Source organism: Coturnix japonica, chromosome 2, assembly GCF_054131305.1.
Source record: "Coturnix japonica strain WE chromosome 2, WE-NBRP24, whole genome shotgun sequence".
Taxonomy (NCBI): Eukaryota; Metazoa; Chordata; class Aves; order Galliformes; family Phasianidae; genus Coturnix; species Coturnix japonica.
The window spans coordinates 82,263,365-82,288,900 of NC_140664.1; the positions used below are offsets into that span (position 1 = coordinate 82,263,365).

A 25,536-nucleotide genomic window follows, 5' to 3' on the forward strand; every position below is an offset into this window, starting at 1 on the left:
ATATGTAAATATTTTTCATTCTTAAGCCATCTTTTGACAAGAAAGTAATCTGAGGAAGGCAAGGAGAGGGTGCAAGAGTGGAAGCTCCAACCCTGGACTTTGCAGCACATGTCTTTCTGTACTGGTTGAAATATAAGTTTTCATGCACTATTAATGTCTTTTCATTCTAATCAGGGATATCAATATAGTGAGGAAGTTATGATTATATGAATATGTTCAAGAATGTTCATCACTTTGCTTCTGCCATCACTGGTCACCACAATACAGTATTATATAAAAAACGTCTGTTAATATCATAGATGTAAAAATCATAACAGTATCACAAAGTGCAACTGAAACAAACATTTTACCCTATCCATTTTTGTAACAGAACAGTTTCTAGAGCAGAGAAGAAAACTTCTCAAAGAGGTGCAATGTGGATTTTACTTAAACCAACTGATACATCTTGTGCAGGTATTAGTATTTTTGGGGTTATTTTCAATCTTTGAGAAACATAAAGTCCTTTGACAATTTTTTTAAATCATTTGGAGATTTTTAATTTGAGTAGACATGCATAGTACACTTGTTAAGATTCTACCCTAATCCAAAACTAATCCTCAAGGTCCTATCAGCTGTGTTGCAGTGCAGTTTTTGTACTCAGGTCACTCAGATATTCTACTCATGGCTTTAGCCTGTGTTTCTCACATCCCCAGTCACTGACGAAAATTCTAGGTAATTTTGTATCTCTTACAGCCTTAATAAAAATGTAGTGCTATACAACAATACATAAATGTCTTTCTGAAATAATTTTGGAGATATAGATTAAAATCATAGAATATAAAATGGAAGATCTTAAAGATCATCTAATTCAAACCCTTCTGCCATGTGCAGGAGTAAAAGGAATTTTTTTACTGTAAAAATAAAAAAAAAAATTTAAAAAATTGCATGGAGTACTTAGTGGGTTAAAGAAGTTGCTTGGAAAGTAGAAAAGGAAGGTTTAAGGGGTGAATCTATTTTGTTCCATACAGATTCATGTGAAGTCTAGTCTCACTGACAGGATAATTTCAGTGAGACTCCCAAGCTTCAAAATGAAGAGGGCATAGATTTGGTAACTGAATTTATACCATTATTATTGAGCAGCCAACTATCTTTAAGAACAGATAACCAAGAAATTAGAATTCTGTAGTTTCCTGATTTTAATTTTGGGCTCTAAGAACCGGCAGCATTTTGTTTTTGAAATATTGTGTAGCTGTACAGTATATTTCATTTCTCGTTTCCATTTTTTTTTTTTTTTTTTTTATTAGTGGATCTTTTGGAACACTGAGTGGCTGTATAATGTGCTGTGGGACTAATTCTGCATGTTCTCTTCTGGTATGATGAATTCTTCAGTGGAGTGTGATTATTTTTTGAACTATAGTCGTAATTGTTTCATCTGCCTCAATTTCTTTCTAGTTATAAGCCTCTTTCCCCTTAGCCTTCTTTCCTTTGTCTACTTTCCATGTCCTCCGGCAGGTCACTTGCCCTCTCCTGCTAACATTTCTCCATCTGTAAAATGGGAGTAATCAGAGTTGTTGGAAAGATTAATTAGTGAATTAATATTTGTAAAGTACTTGAAAGATGAGAAGCACTAGATAAAGGCTAAGTAGTGTAATTACTATTCTCAGAAGTACCCTCATGAATAGGAAAAAAAAAAAAAATGAAAGTAAGATACAAGGTTTCTGCAAACTCTGATTAATAATCAGTATAGGTGGTTCTGGAGACAGGCTAGTTGGTTGCACTCATAAAGAGAGAAATTAACATGAATCAATATGGAGCATTAATTTAAGATGACATACACTTAGTTTACATTTCTTGTATGTTGCTTTTAACAGACATTAATACTGCACATTTTCACGTTGATCACAAAATACAAATTGTAATGATTAGAGAAAATGTAGTTCTGTGAAGTTAAGGGATCAAGCCTGTACCTGTTGCCTTTCACATCTTCTGCTGTGATTCTATATATTTCAAACATGTTACTTATTACAAATGCACACAAGACTGAGAAAGTAACTGAGAATAAATATTTTAAAGTAATATCCTACAGTCTCAGCATTGTATTGTGATTATAATGCCTTCTTCTCGCCTTTTTCCCTGCCAAAAGGGAGATAATTTTCCAGTGCTCTAATTAAACCATCTTTTATTCTTCTATATTCAGAAAAAAGAGAAAGAGAAGCTAATGACCCCAAATGATCAGGATCATGTAATGATAATTCCTGTCCAGAGAAGATATAGTTATTAACCTGAAGACTTTTTTTCTATGTATTTTTATAAATCATGTCTTCTGTGACTAGAGAATTCTGTTAAGTTTAACCAGACAAACCTTATTACTTTCTATCTTAAACCATATATCTTAAACCAAATTGTCTTAAAAGGAGATGAAGAGTGATTGTGCATTGTGGAAGCATGTTCTCATCCAACATGTTTCCACAACAAGCCCACAATAAAGCTCTTTTCCAGTATGTTTTGTATGGGGTACTGGAAAGGTGGTGGTACTTTATTCCTTTTGTGGGAGGTGATTCTAAGAATATGTTGTCAGACTATTGTTTCTTCTTCCCATGCTGAAAGGGTTGCAGCTGTAACAGCTTTTGCTTGGGCTGCCCAGGAGAAGATTCTCATTGTTTTCTCTGTTTTTCTACTCCCTTCAATATCCCAATGCCTAAAACTCAATTTCACATCATGGTCTGATTCTGTGTCTTTTAAAATGCTGATATTCATAGATCCCATTGGAAATAATGATTACAGGATGAAACAGTGAAGAAGACAGTTTTGTATTATTGCCTGTTCATTTTTCTATCTCTGGTAAGCATCTGAGGGAAAGCTTTGGAAACCTAGCAATCGCTTAGGCCTGTGTGACTGATATTTTTGAAGTGTAGGATAGGATCAAAAAGAAGCTGATAAAGATTAACATGCACCTGTAGAAGGGAGTGATGATTTTATTCAGATCTCTCACAGAGTATAGATAAGCAAATTTACGATATGTTGTGCACTGTCTGTAATGGGAGGGGATAGGAAAGTACTGAAAGAGAACCTGTAAAAAAGGATAATAACTTTTTGTATGGTCTGATAGTGATAGTGGTTTTAAACTAAAAGGGGAGAGATTCAGATTGGATATTAGAAGAAATCTTTTACTCAGAGAGTGGCGAGGCACTGGCACAGGCTGCCCAGAGAACCTGTGGATGCCCCATCCCTGAAGCCATTCAAGGCTGAGATGGGGCCGTAGGCAGCCTGATCTGCTGAGAGGCAACTCTACCCATGGTAGTTCTGAAACTGGGTAATCTTTACAGTCCCTTTCAATCCAAGCTGACCTGTGGTTCTAGGATTCTATGATAGTCTTATATCACACTGTAAGGTAACAGTAACAGAAATACTCAGTCTTCTCTCTGTTTTGTCATAGTGTTTCTTGAAAGAATGTGTGATTCTGTGATGTGCGTGATACAAAAAAAAAATTTTGCAGTGTTAATTAAGGCCTGCAAAACAGCGTCAGTGTACTAGATTGAAATTTTTGTGTTCCTCGGTATCCAGAAAATAAGACCTATATTTACTTCACACATTTCAGGTTTTTTTAGGTCATGAAAGCTGCTTACTGCCCACCTGGATGTAGTACAAAGCTTTTGGGATAATGATCTTGCCATCTTGTGATTCTGTGATTAGGCCAATGGACAATGTTACATTACTTACATCATATTTGCATTTCCTGGAAGGCTGCACAAGTTCTATTCTGCTGAGAAAATAGGTAAAGGGAACTGCCTTACTTATGCTTGGCATGGTGTAGCTTGGATACTCTTTTAGGAGAGAGCAGACTAAGTGCTAACTAGCATTGCCACATATGAAGCAAGGAGTGCTGGCACCAAATGAGAGTTAGTCTTGCTTAGAACTGTTCACATCAGGCTATTTTTCTCAGGGTGTGGCATCAAAAGGATATTTCAGGTACTCATATACTGTAGCCCAGCCTTATTCCCTGTTTACTATATAAAGAGGAATTATCTTTTACTGACAATAAACTGATGCTTGTTATATGAGACAAAACTTGCTTCTGAGCAAAAATAAGAGAGAATTGGGAATAAAACTGGAATAAAAAACTTTCCAGTAACGCTTCTTTACAGCGTTTCCAACTCCTTCTGAGCAGCAGTTGAAGGACTGTGATACTAAAAGCATTTCTAACGGCACTTCTTTGCTTTATCTATGTGAGAATTTTTTGTATGTGATTGGAAAAAAAGAAAAAAGGAGCTGTTGTTCTTTCTCTATTTTTTCCTTCTAACACTGCTAGGGAAAAAAAAAAAAAAAAAAGTATGTATACATATATAAAAACAAGGAAGGAAGAATGCTAAGAGAGATAGGGAAAGAAAAAAAAAAAAACACATCATAAGCTTGTGGTATTGGAAACATGTAGGGAGAAACACATAAGGAATGAGAAAGTGGAAAAAGATCGTATTAAGGTACAAAGCAGCAGAACAAGTAGATTAGAGTTGCTTGGAGAAAAAAAAACAAACACACACATGCTTCACAATAATAGTAATAAAAAAGAAAATGTTGCATACTATGACTGAAATGAGCAGATTGAAAAAGAGAAGAGTGGGATCATATAAACTGTCCAGTGTAAAATGCTTATCCAGGAACCATGTTCAGACAATCTCAGGCAGAGGTGTTTTTCTTCACCTCTTACAAACTGATTTTCTCTAGTTATTCTGAATCTCTGTGGTTCCCTAGGAAAAACATAAATAAATAAATAAATAAAAATGGGCTGATATGATGGTTTGTGACTCTGAAAATGTGGTTCTTAAAGTGTGTTAGATTTATAGTATTAGTCTGAGTAAGTAGCAGAACTGGCTTCAGCCATAAAAATGCCAGTGCAAATCCCAAGACTAAATTGTAGTTCAATTTTGTCCCCTTCAAGGGAACAAGCAACCTCTCCTTGTTCAGACAGATGAGGGCATAGAGTCTGATGGATAGATATAAGATATTTATGTGATTGCAGGCAGTGTATTGCATTCTTGCACAGTTTCTGCACTAACATCTCCCATCCCTGCATCCCTGCATGCTTAAAGCACATAGATGGCAAAAGGGACTGAGTAGACAGATTTTACTGGGAAGCTGTAAGTTGCTGCTGCGACAGGTTGTGCCACAAATCACTGTTCCCTTCACATGAACAAGAAGGATGTGAGGGAGGAATTGTACTTTAGGAAGAATGTCTCCGAGTCATTCTGTCTCCCACGCTGTTCCCATGGTACAACTTACAGGATGTTCCTGTTTTCTCTGCTATGTGTTAAGGAGGTACATAGCCCCCAGCAAAAGGAGACCCAGACTTGAAACTGTATGTCACACTGCTGCAAAACCATGCCCTTGATGACCATTGTGTAACTTGTTTTCAGTAGAAACTTATAGATGTACTGATGACAGAAATTTCCAGCAGAGGTTAACTGACTTCAGATGTAAAATTTCCCCTGTCCCATCTTAGTAGCCCTGAAGATCTCAGTACATACAGAAAGGTATTAACAAACTAAATAGAATTTGGATTTCACAACTTAATGAAACGGCTCTTATAATTCAGATCTGTACTGTGGCCAAGCAACATATTCAAACAGTTGCAGATTTTCTTTTTTTTCTTTATTATTGTTGTTGACCGGGTTTCACCTTGGTGCTTGAATATTAATCCCCCACTGATAAGAACTATATATTTCTCATGGGATAGTAGAACTGAAAGGAGTTGCAATTACAGTAGTGCAGTGCATTAAGAAAACTGAGTTATTTGGGTAAGGATAAATTCTGGATCATATAAGAAAGATACTAGTTTCTTCTTCTCTGCACTCTTTTAGCTTTTGCTGCTATCTTATCTCACAAAGTCTGACCTAAAAAAATTGGCACACAGCACGGACTTAAAGGGTTTATCATTACTGCTTTCCTGCATCAGCCAACCAAGAGATTTTCTCTATATGCTAATCCTGTAAATTATGTTTTCCTTCTGCTCCTAAATTTCTATTTTTACCATCTTAGCATTAAAGTTTTCTGACTTTTTTTTTTTTTTTTTTTTTTTTTTTTTTTAATTTTACCTCATTGGTCCCGCTTTTTGGTGACCCATTTCAACTTCCATCTTCTATCTTTATTTTTCTTTTCAGCAAATTTGAATGAATCCTTAAAAACATTGCTCTTCCATGCTTTGTTTGATTCATAGAACTATTTATCTTCTCTCCCCCCAGGTTCCCTATTTTTATGTAGAACAGTGTCCTTGACTACCTTTCAGAACTGAAGTGTATTGATTTAGGTGCTACCAGCTGTTCCCACTGTCATTACACTTCTAGAACTTTTCTTTTGTTGGTTTTAAGAGCCTCCAAAGCTTGCATTTATTTCTTTATGCATTTTGTGACCCTCTGCTTAAATCCAGAGGTGTTTGTGCATCCTGAATATCTCCAATATTGTAGCGATGCCTCCAAGGAAGTAGAGAGCACCAATATTTAAATGTGTCAATCCACCACTGTCACTTAATAACAGTGTACAATGAAGCTCAAATTTTCCATTGCATAACATAATTGGAAATGTCTTAGAGCAATATGTTGTACTACTTTTCTTATCTTTGGAAATTTGGTCTAAGTAAAAAGAACAATACTGACTACTCTTGATAAACTCAAAGTGAGAGCAATGGTCAAATAAGGACAAGAGCACTTTGGAGACCTCTGAGCCACTCGAGCTACCAGAAGGAAAAGCCCGAGGAAGTGAACAGTTTTGTAGTGAGTATAGCTAAGATTCAGCTACTTCCTTCCACCCAGATAACATCTTTACTTTAACATCAACAGCATGTTTAACAAGGTGCTGAAGTAAAGTGCTGAATGTCCAAACTCTTTGCTAGATGCAGTCAAGCTTGCTATGTTGTCTATAAATCACTGTGACCAGAAGGTTTGAGGGAAAAAAAATGAGCCATATCAAAAATAGATTAGTGGATGATATTGCAAAAAGGTGATCTTTGCACTCTGGTATAATATTAATTGATGACAAGATATATTGCTTTTACACAAGACCTCACTACTTTATAAATCTGCTGTGCAGTTCCACTTCAATCAGTGCAGCTGCGCTGATGAGAATTTGGAATTGAATCTGCTCAGTTTTTGCTTTTGAAATTAATGAGAATGATAGTAAAATTCCAGCCTTAAAATGCATGGCAATTATCAGGTACTACTGAGAGTTATCTAGTCTTGCTGCCCCTAGCCACAATAGCAAAAGTGGTTGCCAAAATGTGGAAGATATGCTGATTGTGAAAGTTCAAATGGTACACTTCAAAGCATTTTTAATCTCTTTAGGTAGCTTATTATATGTATACATATCTCTAAAGAGTTGAAGTATAAGGGTGATTTTACTCTGACTCTTATGGTGGAAGGAAGAAGCTGAATCTTTTGTTCTGCTGCTTTTGCTGTTACCCTAGAGTACTCCCACACCTGTAGTTACTATCTTTCCAGCAAAATGAAGCAGACAATAATCTTAATTACTTACTAAAAGGGATGAAAGTACTGAGAAATTAACCCTCTTGATACATTTATTTGAGTTTAATCTATTTTCGCATCAAAAGATCTTTTCAATTTAAAAAAATAATAATAATAATAATAATAATCTGCAAGGTGAAACTATTTCTATAGACACTACTGACTTTTAGTTCTTTTAATTCCTGAGCATCAGCTGGGCTCAGGCAACTGTATGTGTGATTTGGGTCACCTGAGCACTTGCAAAAATATTAGCTTAATTGACTACAACTATTGTAACAGAGTGAAATGCTATAGAAGTATATTGATAATGATGCATGGTAAAGTAACGTGCAGCACTAGTTTTGTCTCTAAACTGAAGAGGGTAACACAATAATAAAGAAATTTAAACTGGAAAAGATTACTGATCACGTGTTTTTGTTGGCATTCAGTTTATTCAAATAACTAATTTAAGAAATAAAGCTTAAAAAATATATCCTATTAATCTCTTAAAATATACCCCAAAACATCTAAGTTATTCTTTCAATGAAACAAATATCTAATAATCTTTGACAGTAAATATGCTATGGTTTATGCAATGATATCACAAATTTCTTACAAATTTTACTACAAAATTATATTATTTTTTTCCTTGATATCTTCACTTGTTCTTAAGATAATATTTCTAATTCTTTATTAATAGTAGTTCTGGAAAAAGAGAATCTATTGCTACATATACATTCTAAATGCTGCTGTGACTTTAAAATCTTCTCACGTGTTTATTAAGCCTTTTCACAGACATGCATGGCATGTTCTGGTGAATTCAAAAGTTTAACTATAGATTTCATATAAAATTTATTTTTATTGTGTTCACTGATTTGTTGTACTGCAACTCTGTATAAGAATTATAAGCCAAGAAAGTTGTCTAATTTTTATTGTCTTTGTAATTGTATAAGCCCCTCTAAGGACGTAAATCATTTTTGCTTCCTGCTCTGAACAACCTTGGTCTGTTTATTCAGATGATTATGAGGAACCAAAATCAAAATATTGAGTCATATTTAGGATGAGGAGATGGACCTTGGCAACTGACTTCCATTCTGTTGTTAATACTGCAGAAAGATTTACAAGTGATTCAAATTATTGTTTCTTTTTGTCAGCACTGAATTTAAAATGCTCATTTTTTGCCCAATTGTCCAAGCAAACAGTAAGTCACAGTGATTTCTGCACAAACTTAAATCATGTTGTTTCTTCAAATTTTGTCACTTCATGCTTCAGTCACTTTTCTGGACACAAGATTTTCTCTTTCCAACCTTTACGTGCGGTAAGAAACAGGTTAGATAATTCACTTGCATATTATGAATGTCTGATTAATGTTGACTTTTGAACCATACAAAGACCGTCAGAATAGTAGGTGAGACAGAAATCAGTATTGTAAGATTGGAATTATACTATAAAACTGCTAAAGGAGTTTTGAAAAGCAAGCAATAGGTATTCTGGTCACTGAGATCTACTAGGTTGTTTAAGAAAATTGTGGAAGATTTCAGGGCTGATTCAAGTCAGACTGAATCAATTCAAGAGTTAGGATTCAAGTCGACAAAATAGTGAGACATCTGAGATTGGAAGCTTTCAGGCACAGAAGCTTTCTAGATGATCGTAATAAGGCCTTTTTCATATTTAACAACTTTGATTGTATTTGAAATCATAAATAATACAGTGTGTGTCTGTAGATTAGCTGTTTCATAAGGGATGCCGTGTCAGACCAAATAAGATTGTAACTGTTGGGATGACTGGCTGCCCATTCTGCAGTACAAATTTCTGGATAAGGAAAGCAACCTTTTTTCAGTGAGGGCTTGTAGCAGCAAATCACCTTAGTTTGGACACTTGAAACCCACTTAGTCAAGCTCAAGAATGTGATCACATTCCATATTAATACATGTAAAGCCTTCTTATTTGATTAATCATTATTTTGTTATTATTAGTCCCAGGTGAAATGGTAGTCTCTGTGTGATAGATATTCTGTAAATCATATTAAAAAATGCTGTCTTTTTATCCAGATTTTCAGATGAGGAGCTTTTCATCAGTGAATATAGAGAGAGACATATACAAATGAGGATCATGAAAATCATTAGCTGCTACCATTAGGGCAGAAAAGTCAATCTCTTCCTACTTACTATAGGGGGAGCATGGAGCACTTAGATTTATTGCTTGTTTCTCAGGAATTTTAGTTAGGGTGACAGCATTTATGTTGACAAATAACTGTCTTGCTAAATAAATTTGAGATTCAAACTTTTCTGGTTAATTCTGAATTATCTGAGTCACATTATGTTGTTTTCTCTGTAATAATTTTGTTTCTGATGTGAATGCCTGCAGAAAGTAAATGTGTAATCTGTTTCCTCTGTCATTTGGTTAACAACTTCAAATCACTTTATTGACCATTCATCCTACAAAAATAAAATTATACTAATTTACTTGTAGGTTGAATAAAAACAGACCCAACATAAATTTGATTAAGAATTTCAGTAGATGTTTATAATTAATTGTTGTTGCAGCATTCATAGAGTATGATATGAAAAAAACTTTCATTGCTTGTATAGGTTCCAAATCTTCTTATATAGTTTATATCAGAATGCAACTTTATCCATTTGCCACTGGTGCATCAGACCTCCATTACTAAATACGTTATCTTGTGAACTCCTCTTTGTAAATAATATTCACAGGCAAGTATTTCCATGGATAAATCTGTGTAGAAAATTGAGACAACTGGCTAGTATTGTGATTGTTGTCAAAGAAGCAGAAGGAAGCAGATGAGGATAGTCATAAAAGTTGGCGTACTTAGGCTGGACTCGAGCACATCAGCTTAAAACTTACTATACAAAGATGTAGTTTCTGTAATATCTTAGAAGCAAAACTCAGTAGAAAATACACCTCAGTTTTCTTTCACACTATTTTTTTTTTTTCCATTCAAATTTGAGCTGTCATCTTTAATATTCTTATTTTTATCAGTATAAGTGAGAGGCAAATTATATCCTTTAAATGCATTCCTTGTGGGTTTTTCTCTTCTACTGCAAGCATTGAGAACTTGTATTTATGTGCTTTACTACTGATTTTATCTCTGTCTTTAAGAGTCCTTTCTGTAATTAATTGGCATTCTTTCTCTATGTTTTATTTAAATTGCTACAAGTACTTCTTAAATAATCCCAGCCTGTATGGGTATTGTTGTTCTCTTCTTTTTCTTTCCATGGTGATTGATTGCCATCTGGGGGCTAACCTGAACCCATCATGCTAATTTCACTTACTATAACCATTTGCTGCTATTGTCCCCAGGGTCTGGAGCCACTTTATCTCTCAGCTTACAGAACATCTCATACAGCTAGCCTTGTATTAGGAAACAGCTACATCAGCTTCTAATTACTCAGCTCACACTGTGTTGTATGCTGGTGCACCTTGAGAAGCAGCATGCAAAAGCACATTTGTTTAAGTCCTCAGATGGTTAACATTGTGCATAACCTCCTCACAAATTATAGCCTCAGCTGTAGCACATCCATTAGTCTGGAAGAATGAAGATTCCCAAGTGGCCTTGGTGTGTTTCCTAATTCCCCTGCGACCCACCAATCCTCTCAGTGCTTTCTCTGTGTGTAGGGAGTGTTCAGAGCTAATCAGGTCAATGATCATCTCTCAGCTCAGGGGACATGACAGGAGCCTATCACGGCAGTTACGCGATCTCCCAGACCGGAGCACTCTTGCTGAGAATCTCATGTGAAGAACATAGCCTTGGTGCTTCTTCTCTCACTCCCTAGGAACCTCCGAGGATTTCAGCTCATCTTTTTCTCTTTCTTCTTTAGACAGTGAAGAGTTCAACACAAACGAAAACCAGGCAGAGCATCATGCAGCTACCCGGAGGGTGTTGATTGAAACTTAGATTACCCTCTGATCACTGTTGATTTGACTGATGCACCAGCTTTACCAGAGAAAAGATTTCAATTAAGGTAAGTGCTGCTTTATCTGGCTGACTGCATCATGCTGCATGTCTGCATTGAAAGTTCAAACTGAGTAAACTGACAGTCTGCACTGCAGCAAAGAGCCCGCGTCGTGTGTCACGAGAGGGCTTGGGCAGAGGAAAGTGTCCCAGCATGGGACCAGTGTCTGGAGAGATGCTGGTTTTGTGCAGCTCCTTGTGAATGGCTGCAGTTATTTCTGATTCAGTGGTTTCCAGAAGCTTGAAAAAATGCTGGAAATGTGCAGGAGTATGAGAGGAGGGGAGGAAAAGCAAGCATACTTTCCCCCTTTGTGCTTAATACATTTATTTCAGACAGCACAGCAGCTGGAAAGCAGAAGTATTTAATGGTAAAACTTCATTCTGAATAAGGAGCTTTCTTCTTTTGCAAGGAGAAACTACTCATAGATGAAAGGCTTCAAAGTTCCATGACATTTAAACACGACAGAAAGAGATTTTTGAAATGTGAGCTGAGAATATGCATGCAGCTTTACAGGTTACTGCCGGACTGAAGGCTGTGTCTTGTGTGCGGACCGATGCACTCAGCAGCTGGTGGGTTTTGGATAGCTCCTTTTGCAGGATTATCAGTTTTCTGAGGGGGGAGAAGTGTGAGCAGGGGTGCTGCTTCAGTTTGAGTGGTCAGAGAATGAAACTGGTTGTTTCTGGGGTGTTTGATTGAGGAGGAAGAAAGAATATTTTTCATGAAGTGGTAGGAAGAATGTAGCATATCAAAAGAAATAGTCTGATGATTGAAGATCTTTGCTGGGAAAAAAAAAAAAAGTAGATGAGAGAGACTGCCTTGAAAGATTAAATGATTAATAAGAAAAAGTCAAGGATGCTTATGCAGCCTGGAGTATCTATCTGGTGTATCTATGGCAAATGCACCCTGAAATGTCCAAAGTGAATTGAAGCTGATAGTCAAGTGTACATTTCAAATCTATGCTGTCAGGGAACATAATTGCAGTACTAGTAAACAGCCCAAACTTTTTAATACCTAAGGAGTCAAAATTAAGATCTGCTGTATTAAACATTTCAGTGTTCTTTCTGTCACTTGCAAAAAATTACACAGTTTTTAAAATCTGACATGATAGGGAAAAAAGATCGATGGAAAGTTAATTGGTTTCAGATCTTGCTCTCTGAAACAGATTTGCAACTCTTGAGCAGTTTGCAAAAGTGTGAACTAATTGCACTGCTTTTCTTCAGGCAGTGCAGTTTACTGCCATTAAATATCTGTAGCATCGGTTATCATTCAGCATTGGTAATATAATTCATGGCACAATACTTTACACTGAGGGATCAACTACTCAATCGGGAGATTTCTTTAAAATCCGAAAATACCTCCCAAGCCCTTGATCCACTCTTTCTCCTCCCTCCCTCCCCCAGAAAAGGACAATTCAGGAAGATGTTGGTTACCAGCAGGTTTGTTATTTATGCCTCTAGATTTTGCAGTGAGAAATGCCAAGTTCTCTTTCTCATAAAAAAATATAAGCATATGGGAGAATGACCTGAGGTTTTTGGAGAATGTACTTGGAACAGTGACAGATTTAACTGTGTGATCATATATTCTCTTTCTGGAAAATAATTACTGTAAATTTTGTTTGTTATGATGGTGACTCAGTGAGTCCATTGTTTTCTTGGAGAGGATGTTAGTTTTGAGAGTAGCTACAAGCACCATTTCTCATCTTGGTACTGCACGTGGCTCATTTCTTTTTGCACGTTGCACAAATGTGGCATTTACAAAGTTTCGTGATGCATCCACTCAGAGATGCAAGTCTTGACCAGGCTAGAAATTTGAATGCACAAATCAGCTTCTATTATACCTTGTCTTTTCCAATTATTCATTCATGAATGATCAGTGGCTTCCCAGTGTAATTAGTATTTGTTAATATACTTCAGAATATTCATTAAGGGGAAAAAAAAAAAAAAGACAATAACTCAATATACTGCAAGGAAAAAATTATAATGCAAACAAATCCTATGCAGCTGCAGACTTATGGATTATGCACAACTTCCATTCCAGTCTTTCTCAGATACAGCCTATAAACACTGTTTGACATGATGGCTTTGCTCCCCTTTTGTGTCACAAAGCTGTTGCTGTAAGTAAATTATAAATAAATCACACTTTCATGGTATTGTGTTTGTGGGTTTCTAAACAAGTCTTACAAATGCACTTACATCCCTATGATTATTTTAAAAGATCAGATGTTCTAATCTGCTTCTAAGTGAAGAGCACTTTGAAGTTTACTAGCCTCAGAGATTTTATTAGATGGTAGTTCAGCAAAGATTGGAAAATGCTGCTTTTCCTCATGTTTTGATAGAACAGCCAATAATACTATAGCTATTTTACAACCTCTTCCATTAGTGGACTGTTAACTTCTTCATATGCAATGACTGCCTAGAAGTGATCTCAACAACATGCAGAATATAATTCCCTGTTAAACAAATAATTTGGAGCATCTGACTTGCTGAAGTTTTTCAGAGTTGCTAAACATAAAACACAGGTTACACAGGAAAGCAGTGGCAGAGACAACAATATAGTGTGGTTCTCATCTCTCTTGGACTCTTTCTTTGTACTTAGGGCTACATAAATTAGTACTAAATATATATATATTTATATATCCATGTATGTATGGTTAGTTCCGTTTTTTGTTTGTTTGTTTGTTTGTTTTTGGTTTTGGTTTTGGTTTTTTTCCCCAGCTATTTCTAGTTCTTTGAATGAGGCCAGTGTTAAATTTGGTGCCTCAAGCTAAGACTCCTTGTTACTGACAGAACAGTAAGGCTGTTATCTGACCTATCTCCATTAAAAAAACTGGGTTTGATACAAGTGCTTTAATACTGTAGGAAGTGTTTGTGTGTTTGTGTTAGGAAATTTATTAAATTGAAGTTCAGTGTGGGATAAAGCAAAGGAAGCTCTCTGCTAGCTGACATAAATTCACCCATGGAGTGGAAAAGGACAGGCAGTTCTTCTAAACTGTCTTCTTATCTTCATTATGTGATGATATATTAAAAATGAAGCAACTGTTAATAACTAGTTAGTAATCCAGAAAAATATATATATATATGTCATTATAGGAGGGAGGGGATAGAATTACAGCAGAATAAACTTCAGGGGCTTCATGAGTTCCCCTGATCTCCTTTCTCACAATTCTATGGAAATTCACCAGAAATTGAGGCTTTTCCAAGCCCTGTGTTATTAATACGCCATGAGAAGCTAATTTTAGCTCTCCCAGCAAGACCTTTGTGTGCCATTCTTCTCTCTGCCATTCTTGTTACTCTCATAGTCTGTTTCCTGGGCAATTATTTTTGCACCTCCTCTATTATGTCTTCTATTTCTTTCTAAATGTTTGTGTTTTTCTTTGTAGTTGTTTTTTTTTTTTGTTGTTGTTGTTTTTGTTTTGTTTTTTTTTGTTGTTGTTGTTTTGTTTTGTTTTGTTTTTTCCTTTTCATTTTCTATATCATTCTCCTTTCTTTTCCTTTTCTTCATCTCCAAAATGAATTGCTGCATCACCTTCAAATGCATTCTTTTCTTTCCTTTAGTGCTACCAGACCATAATTTTTCTTTTTTTCCACTTGGTCCAGTTGTGTAAATTTTTCTTTATTATTGAAACAAACAAATATCTCTGAAAATGTTCCAGGATTCACCTAAATAGGATATTTTTCCAACCCTGGTGATTCTGTGATTCTGTGCTTCTGTGTGCTCCAACACTCTACCATCTCCATCTCAGCCATCCCTTTTTTTTCTGATTTTGATTGTTTTAGTGGTGCTCTCTTCATGGTAGGGCTGTAATCCCAGTGTAAAGTAAGTAGCTAGCTCAGGAAGAGACAGCTTTGGAGTCTATGTGTATAATGACAGTATAGAAATCACCTGTTCTTAACATAATAAAAAAGCTTTGCAGATTTTACCTCAGATACCTCAGGCTGTCCTTGTTCTTGAAAAAGCAAACTCTGGATTTAAAAAGAAATACATATTGCAAACTGTGTGTTTATATTTATGATTGAAACTGTATAAGTTTTCAGCACTTCAAAGGGTTATTTTCAAGCCAGCATGATAGTTGTATCATTTGAATGACTTCTCAGTCCTATAATCAGTTCAATTAGTAATAAAAATTTCACAGAATCACAGAATTGTAGGGGTTGGAAGGGACCTCTAAAGATCATCAAGTCCAACCCCCCTTAAACCCATGCTGAGTACTCCTGAGTACTACTTCAGTTACCTCTAATTGTCTTTCCCTCTATTTCTGTTGTGCCTCTATAAAAAGGAACTATATTAAAGAATGAGTTTCAAACCTCAGTCTTCTTTTATGTTAATAAAAACTTTCACCAGGATCTGCTTGTTGTGCAGAGATATAACAAATTGAAGGCATTGGGTTTGGCATGTGTCACTGCAAGAGTATTTGTTGAGGCGATAATTTTGTAGTGAACCAGCAGAAGTTTGTAGCTTCAGTGGCATTTCGAGAGGGAGAAAACTTTAGTCTGCTTTCTTCCTGAACTTTCAAGCCTGGCAGTTTGGGGAAAAAATAAATAAATAAATAAAATAAAGAAAAAAAAAAATATATATATGTCATGTAGATGATTTCTATATCAAAGTAAAATGCAGGTCTACACTACTGCATTTATTATTACTAGACTTGGTATTTAGCAGAAGTCAAAGGCATATGTTTTACGCTGCCAGAACTGAACTGGATTTTTTGAAGAGGTTTCTTTTTCTTCCAACCATATGGGAACAAAGATACTGCCTGATGAGACTTGGTCAGGTTACAGGAGCACCTGTGGTTCAGTTTCTGTCAAATGTATTGCTTCCTTTTACTGGGAGTGAAAAGGATCTTCTTGTACAAATCAGATTCATTGAGGTACAACAGGCTGTTCTGTTGTGGAGGGGCATCTTTCTACTACAGACGTCTCAACTGTCAATATTTCTTAAGTTGATTGCTGCATTGGGTGACGTATGTGTAACAGTAGCTATGTTTACTTTCCTGTGTCCCAGCAGGCTGTAATTTGGGATCTGTTATTGTTGTAGTACATCTCATTGCTGTTGTGCAGAGTGGCCCTAACCTGGAGTCTGAGATCAGTCTGGACACATCTTTGGAAACATTCATAAGAAATATAGAGATATGAGATTAAAATCAATGAAATTTCTAAGCACCAGACACAAACAATTGCCGCATCCTACTTAAAAGTAAAAATTTTGTGTCTGGGTACTGGAATTATGTTGTCCTTCCATTTTCTGAGTACAGGATTTTCAGAAGAGTCCTCCAATCACATAATGAAAAATGTACTCACTTAATGATTCTGGTTAGGTGTTTTTGTTTCCTAATTTATGTCTGAACTCTTATTCTTTTTATGCATGTATTTACTGAGTACGTTAAAACCATGCCCAACACATCAAACACTTACAAAATACTGTTATGGCTGACTTAGTACGAAAAATGTGTGTAATTCTTTCTTTTCCTGGTGAATGTAAAGAAGGATGCAAACTGACTTTTTCCAGAAAAGAAAAGAACAAGACTTTTGGCCTTTCTGGATCAATAGTATTTGCCCAGATTTTTGACCTAGGTCATTTATAGACCCTAAGTGTTCGTTTCTTGGCTCCCATTTTCTTAAGGCTGCCAGCAAGTGCTAAAGGTAATTGTAAATGCAGACACGTTTGCCAGACTCTTGCGTGTGGCCTCATTCATTTCACAAAGATCTTGCTTTGTTCATGCCCATTAACCACTACCCACAGAGCTTGGTTTGAACTGGTGACCAGACTCTGAGTTCGCTTATCAGTCCTTCATGTACTTAAGTACTCCTGAACCTTTGGAAAATACAGAGCATACTGTTTCTGTGTCTGTAGCTGAGATGGCATTTTAAGTATCTCTCGTAGAAGTCTATATGAAGATCACCAAGTGCATCTACTAAGAATAACCTTAGCATTCTGTCTTCATGTGTATGCATTCTGCATATGTTATATATTTTACTATATCACTTTTATGTATGGCTTAATACTTATAATTCAATATATTTTTTTTTTAAAAAAAAGCTCCATCTTGTAGTTCATTTTCCCAGTTTAAGTTAATGCAGCATACAAAAAGCTATATTATTAAATGGCACAAATATACCAGATAATACACATAATAAGCATTTTGGGAAAACAGCTAAAAAGTGATTTTTTTTACAAGATTTCCATTATCTTTAATATTTTGAGCAGACTTCTAGTGCAAACTGTTGCTAGATATTTTATGATGAAGCAATTCCAGCATTTGACTACATTCAAATTTGGTTGCAAAAAGATTTCTGTAAAAACACCAAGTATTACTTCAAGTAATATTTCTTTCATTATAGTGTCACATTAATTATACAAGAAAATGAAAAAAAAACATTTCAATTCCATTTATGAAATTTGTATCTTTTCTTCTTAAAAGTCTCGCATCTGTGTATGAAGTACTAATAAGAATCTTACTGCTTGGTTACCATAATTTTAAATATTTAACTTTCTCTGTTTAAATTGGTAAATGGAAAATAAATAAATTAGAAGTTAGAAGTGACACTTCCTATTCCTTTTCTATTTAAAATAGTAACAATTTAGGATAGAGAGTGAACTTATCTAGTTTATATCTACATCACTCTAACTCTAAATAAAAGAAATCCTGATTTACATTGAAAATTGAAAAACAATACCCTGTGCATTTCAGTAATCTACCCCCTTTTTCTGTCACTGTACAATGTGCAGTCTTCTCAAGATACAGTTGTAGTTCATATTCTCATATTTTCATACCTTTCTCAATCTGACTTTTTAGATAAGATGACTCATCTTGGTCTTTTATTTAAAAAGCAAGCAAACAAACCAGCAATGTTCCATTATCTTCAATTACCTAAAGTGTGGTAGACCTGGTTTATTTCTGAAAGAGTGTGTTATGTCAGAATAAATACAGAGATAAGAGGTCATGTTAAGAGAGTGAGTGATGATAAGGAAAACACTCAAATGTGTTTTAATTAAGATGCTGTATGACTAATATTTATGATGGCCTTGTGTTTTCTCCCACATATCTACTGGCCTTTCTGACAGGTGGATTTTATTAATCTTATGAGTTTTTATCCTTTCTTTTTGTGCCCTTAGCACATAAATCTAGATTTGAAATTTCAGGCACCATTACTTTCTCCCACCTTTGTCCTTATGTCTCATCATCCCCTTCCCCCCACTCCTTTATTATTATTTGGGATGGTGATGTCCTTTGTCCAGCACAGAGAATGTGTAAACAGCTACATTTAAGTCAGTCAATGGGCTTCAATGCCACTCTGAATTACACATGGGCTGTAGCACATAGCAATTACCTGATAGTCTCTCACACTAAGAGCCAAAACATATCGGTCAAGGACACTTTGAGTTCCAGTAGCCAAGAAGGGAAGTAACCCTAGTCTAGGGACATTTTTAATAGGTAAAGTTTATTTTTTTAATAGTTAAATATTAGAAACTTTTTTTTTTTTTCCTGTAGAATCATTTTCTTTAACCATATTATTTAAATTGAGTGGATTTGTTTTCATTTCTTTCAGTTGATTTTTCTGATGACTTAGAAATCACTTGGACGTTATTTTCCAACAAACAATGGGCTTTTTTAATTTTTTTTTTCGTCTTGCAAATGCTTTGTAAAGGTCACCCTCTTTTTAATCAGCTCACTTTTTCTTTAATAACTGTATGACATTTTTTGCCCTATTTGTGATCAATGAGCATGAATATTTTAAATGGAAAATACACTTAACTTTATTTTCTAAATATTGTTTTATTGTAGTTTGGGCAGGGAGGGAAGGGTCAGAAGGAGGATACTGAACACCCAGAGTTACCATGCTTTTCACATTGCCTGGTTGGTAGCTGTGCAGACCTTCCTATAAACAGATGTCTAGAGTTGCTTTTTCAGGACAAATGGTAATATACTATTTTTTAATTTTCTTTTGAATGTGAGTTCTCATAACTATTTATGAACATTTGCATGTTTTCTGCCTGCTCTGAGTCAGAAACAGGTTCATGTTGTTCAGATACTTAACACTATATGATAATTTTAACTAAGAGTTGAGATGTAGTTACTTTAACTTGGTATAAATCTTCCTTATTTATGGAGAACAGGTGGAACTAGTTGTTATGCAGTTTACTTCAGTTGTTTTAATCAGTGCAGTTTGTGCCAGGACATACATAAGGCAACCTGCCTAAATATTTCTGAATCCAGCATTTGGGTACATCAGATGTTCTGCTTTCTACCAGCTGTTCTTTAGGTTTTGGTTTTTTTGGACAGATACCATGGGGGAGAAATGGCTCATTACAACTTAGAGCATCCTTTAGGGTGTATCATTCTTTTACACTCTTCCTTTGACTTTGTGTCTGTGTGTCTGTTTCTTATGTGTTTCTTATGCAGAAACAAAACAGAACTAGAGATTGTATCCTAAGATAGTAAAATATTTAAGTACTATATATTAAAGTTCTATCTGTTGGTGTTAAAAGGTTTTCCTACACTTCTTGTTTTTAAATTGTACTTTTTATTTATGTCTGTTCTTGGAATCATTCTTAACATTTCCTGTTAGGATATTTTTCCTCTTCCCAATAAAAGTAAGCAATTGTGTTTGTTTTAGAAAATGTCTCCTCCAGAACCCTTCAGCAATCATGTCTCCCAGTGGAAATTGCAAAGAAGTAACTTGGGTTGCAGGAGTCTACTCTTCACTGTATATATAGCTGTATTTTTTAAGTGCAATTCATAAGGCATAAATGTGATATTTTGAATAGCTTGTCAGGAAGAAAAAAAAAAAGTGATTTTAACGTAGATTTAGTATTTTTTGTGACAATAGTTGGGAATACTTATGAAAATTTGCTTTACAGGAAGGACAGAAAATCATAGAATCATAGAATAGCCTGGGTTGAAAAAGACTTCAAAAATCATCTAGTTTCAACCCTCCTGGTGTGGGCAGGGTTGCCAACCTCCAGACCAGGCTGCCTAGAGCCACATCCAGCCTGACCATGAATGTCTGCAGTAATAATAATACTTCAAAAAAATTGATATTCAAGGGCTTGTTAGGTTCACTGAGTGTGACAGAATTAGCAAATCTAACTAAGAAGGTAGATTTAATAACAATCCACAGCACTGTCCATGGTTTTGAAGTTACACATACAGTGTGAACTGGATCTCAGAGCTACATCATATTGATTTCTGCCATACTACTATGTCCAGGGATGAGCTGTCTTTCTGTAGCCAGGATGCTGAGTAAGGGATAAGCTCTTTCTCTGAGTGATGCTCCACCCCAAGCAGTGGTGCATGCTGGACAGTACAGTAGCTCTGGCCATTTCAGTCTAGGTGAGGTTTTGAGTACTTGTGAGGCCATCAGCACTTCCTGAGCTTTTTCTCTTGGACAAATAAGTACAGAAGTAATGAATTGATTTCTGTTTTCCAGTTTTCCTTTACCATTTAATACTTTGTTTGGTTTATATCCTCTCTCCTCGCATTCTGCAATGAAAGGCTTCTCTTTCCAGTATTTGGGAAGCACAACATCCACCCCACGTGAAGAGAATGTTTCCTTCTAGCTTTAACTTTAGCAGACCCTGGAGTTGCTGGCTAGTATAACTGCTTTCAGAAAATGCTGCTCCCTTCCATGACTTATTATCTAAGACCCTTTTCAGTGCCTAAGGAAATAATGAGTCACTGGTTTGACAACACCTAGCTCAAACTTTCACTTAAAATAGCCTTGCAATCACAGATTGTTCTAATGCCAGATATTAACAGAAGGATTATCAGAGCCATAAACAGAAGTTTTTGCAGTTGGGATTAAGGAGTTGGTGGGGAAAGAAGAGTAAGGCTATATGTCTTTCTGGACATGGAAGCAGTATATTTATTTTCACTAACAGTAGCAGCCAGTAATTACAGCCTTTTCTCATTCTCCTGCCTCAGGGGAACTGCACTGCTGCTGTCTCTTGGGAGGCTGAGCTGCTGCTGGTGCAGCCATTTAACACTTCCTACTCTTCTTTGAACCTATCTGTGAACTACTTCTCCTTTCCTATTCCAGATTCTTTGCTTCCCCCAATAAATATGTTCCTGAAGTGCTTTTTGAAGGAAGTTTAGATATCAGTGCAAATAATATTGTTTAAACACTTGGAGAAAGCTAGCAAACATAAATATTTAGTTTAAGGGAGCCCTTATTTGCAACAAACTAGCCCTCCTCCACATAATTGAATGTACTCTCTTAAGAATGGCAGAGAATGAAAATTTAACTAGTTGTGAATTTGATGGGCAGACAAAAGAAGTCACAATCTATAAATATATTAATAAATGTATAGGAGAAAAAAATGGTGTTTCTTTGAGCAGACATGTATGTGAACACATAGTTTCTGCATACAAACAGCAGATAAATCTTACCATTGTGTAAAGGGTGAATTATTACTCAAAGTGTGGAGTGTATACATGTTCAACCAGACCTTACATCATGGTTGTCCAACCTTTTTGGTCATAGGTCATTTCAAAAGCAATGCATTCTATTTATTTCCTCAGAAACTATAACATATAGAAAGAACACAAAAACAGCATTGGGGGTGACCCACCGTCACAGTTACCACTACTGAAATGCATCACCCACCCCTCAGTGTACTCACATCCACTGTTTGGTCTCCAGAAACATTCAGCAAGCATCAATGAATGTAAGTGGGTGCAATTTTTTCCACGTGAAGAAATTCAGTAATGCACCTTTGCTCCATCCGCACTTCCATGTAAGGCACCATTTTGCCAGGCTGCCCCTCTTCTGCCATCTGTCAGATGGTGACAAAATGTAATGGTAGGTTCAATCTCAACAGCCATATCACCAACATCCTCCTCTGACATCGTGAGCCAACATAATAAAATACAAGGCATTAATTTTTGACCTGTCATCATAAAATATATAAAATATATATAATATATAAAATACAGTTAATATATGTTACAAAACATATTTTAATTTTTAATATTTTTATTAAAACAGATTTTAAAAGGGAGCAAAAAAAATGTAAAGCTAATAGGATGTTTGACCTTGTTTTTGTGAAACAAGCGCATCAGTCTGATTCAGTGGCAGTGGCTGCAATTCTTAGTGAGCTCTCAGTGTGTTCTTCAGAGATTTTTTATTAATTTTTACTCTACCTATGCTTCCTCCTTGACAGCAGTTATTCAGAAATGTGCGTCCTGCCAGAAGCGATGGCATGATTAAGGTGTGATTGTGAAGTGAGGGGTGTTTTTCTCTTTTAAAAGTCTGGAAATGAGACATGATCAGATTTTCGAGTTGAATTTCTGATTCCTGTCTATACATTCCATTTGAAAAATGTATTTATGTTAACTGAACATTTAGATTCAAAGAAAACAAAAAAGAAAAGTCATCAGTCTTGAAACCTATTCTCAAATTCTTGTATCAAAATGGGAAGCATGGCTGCATATTTTTCGCTTTTCACAGGACTGTGTTTAGCCAGTGTATCAAAGTACATAAAGTTGTTTCCCATGATTTTGAGTTAGCACTGTACTGCGTCCTGCTCTGGTTTCAGCCCAGACAGTGATAGTAGTGCACTGACAGTTAGTTTGGTTGTTGCTTAGCAAAGTGTATGTGCCCAGGGCCAAGATGGACCACTTGGCAGAGTAGAGGTACTGTCTTTAAGTACAGGGCAGGAGGTGGCCACCGTGTGAGCTGTGCTGGGCAATGGATTGGGCATACCTTACTTTAGATGAGGAAAGTTATATATCCCTCGTGGTTTGATTGTATATTTCCTGATCATGTTCCATTTTCTAATTCCTATTTACTACTATTTCTTTGTTTTAAGTATTTCCTCTCTAGAAGTAGACTATGCTATTCTTTTTAAGTACAGCAGTTGCCTTTTCACCAGGAGATGCCTTTTTATCATGACAAACTCTCCCCTTCAGAACCAGCATCTGTTATTTTAAAAGAGACACCAAATCAAAGGAATAAACCTGGATATCTCAGGTCATCTCATTTTAAAAAACTTTTACATTACACTGGATCCACATATATTCACATGCTGTTTTTTATAGTCTCTGTTCACCCCTGTGTATCATTTTTCATCCTTCATGATTCTAAGGGAATCCATATAGTGGACAAATGGGGTGAAAGGAAATATCAATTCAATCAGGCACTGCACCTCTTTAAAATAACTGTGCAACAGACTCTTCAAAATAGTATTAGTATAATCTGAAACTGTGTTTTTATTCTGATGTTTAGAAGGCTGATACCTTTGCTCGACCAAAGAAATGTGAGCTTTATAGAACAGTCCATAAAGATAATGTAATGGTACAAAATAAGGATTAATCGTGAAAGTAATCATGTTCGTTTTCTAATTATTCAAATCTTAATTACAACTGTGTTGGCCCAATTACTTCAAAACACAAGGCTAATGTTAGGGTTGGGTGGATACTCAGCATCTGTGCATAAGTAAGAGGCATCTGTTGCCAAGTGGTGGAGCGATGAAAAGTGTCAACTCGCCAGCTGTGAAGTCAACAAAGCTCTTAAAAAAAAAAAAGCATGTTTAAGCCAACACAATGATTTAGCGCTCTTGGGGGAATGTAAAGCTTATTGCACATGTATACTTTAGCTAGCTGTTGTCACCTAGTGGGACTGACTGAGATCTAGAGCAGTGTCACAAATCAAAGTCTTTGCCTGCTTGTTCAACAATGTCTTGCCTGGTAAGGATATGCGGCAGGGAATCCAGTGGTGATATTTCTGCCCATCAGTGCTTCAGAGGATTGATTTTTTTTTGTATTATTTTTTCCCTTGAGGAAGCTAAAGAACAAAACTGTGAAATATTAAGAGGAATGTCTTATCTAAAAAAACAAAACAAAACAAAACACTGGGTTTTCTTACCTAATACCAGTTTCTCCATTCTGAACAGTTCTATAAGGGGAGATGGTTGTACTGACACCGAGTTGTACCTTGCTGTTGTTTATTGCTATCAATGTCAGAAAGTCAGGATTTTTATGATCCTGACAATTGATACCGATCTTAGTAATTTCTAATATTGCCTGCAGAGATTGAGGATATTAATAGTCTCACTCACTCTACATGGTGTGTTTAATATTTATGCATTATTAACATTTAATGGCAACGTGTAAACTTTACTGAAAGATAATCAATTGGCAGCAAGAACAAAAGAGAAGGTGAGCATTAAAACCAAGACAGAATTATATTGAACACTAATGCATTCACTTTTGACCTAGTTCTGAATTTTATGGATCTTTTGTCAGTGACTTCATTTGCATTACTTTCAAGTTTTTATTTATTCCCATTTCAGAAAATACAGGTGGAGGAGTGTTTAGATTCATTGTAGTCTGATAATGTTGTTGTTAATTTACATGAAATGCATAGAGAATTTTTTACTATGCTAGACTGTAATGCAAAACGAGCTGAACTTTCAACATTACCTTCACCAGATTTTTCTGTTACAATGAAATAAAATTAAATGGAGTTACAGGGCACTTCTGGCATCTTGGATTAAGCTTTTCGTATTTATAAATTACAACAGGAAAGCTTTTGATTTCTCTGCTGCTTGAGTAAATAGCCCTTTTTAGGTGTACTTTAATACAAAATATTTTGCTTTTTAAGAATAAGACTATGCTAGTGTGGCAATACTTGATCTGTATTATTAAAGCAGCACCCTACCTTGACTAGAGAAGCAACTTAATGCACCTCTACTAAGAAATATATGAATAATTACAGGTACAGCAGACTGGCTGAAATGAAGTGTAACCATAATGATTGAAAAGTGAGAACATACAACTTAGGAAGCATCCTTTTTATAGTCACAGTTTATTCAGATGTTCAACACCTGCATCTTTCACACTCACAAAGAAAATTCAGCATTTCTCCAAACTATTTTACAATTTGAATATAAATGTGAGCAGTGATATAATGATAAAGACAGCATTGTGTTAGTTTTAGCTAAGATTACCTGACCAATTTTACTTATGATGGTGTCACAGACTCCTGTAAGTTCTAAAGCTGATACTTCCACCGCTGAGTCACCAGTGTCATGAGTCTGAGTGCAGTGTCTCTGAGAATAAGGAATAAAAACAGCATAATGAGGCACACAGCAAT

The 25,536-nt window shown here is 35.7% G+C and overlaps 1 protein-coding gene across 3 annotated transcripts in view; it reads left to right on the forward strand.

Moving 5' to 3' along the window:
• The window catches only part of CDH12 (cadherin 12), a 510,555-nt gene that overhangs the window by 296,477 nt on the left and 188,542 nt on the right, over positions 1–25,536 (forward strand). For all 3 annotated transcript variants that reach the window (XM_015854453.3, XM_085537824.1, XM_085537823.1), the window contains one exon: positions 11,309–11,452. The gene's annotated coding sequence lies outside the window, so the exon portion shown is untranslated. The remainder of the gene's footprint in view (positions 1–11,308; positions 11,453–25,536) is intronic.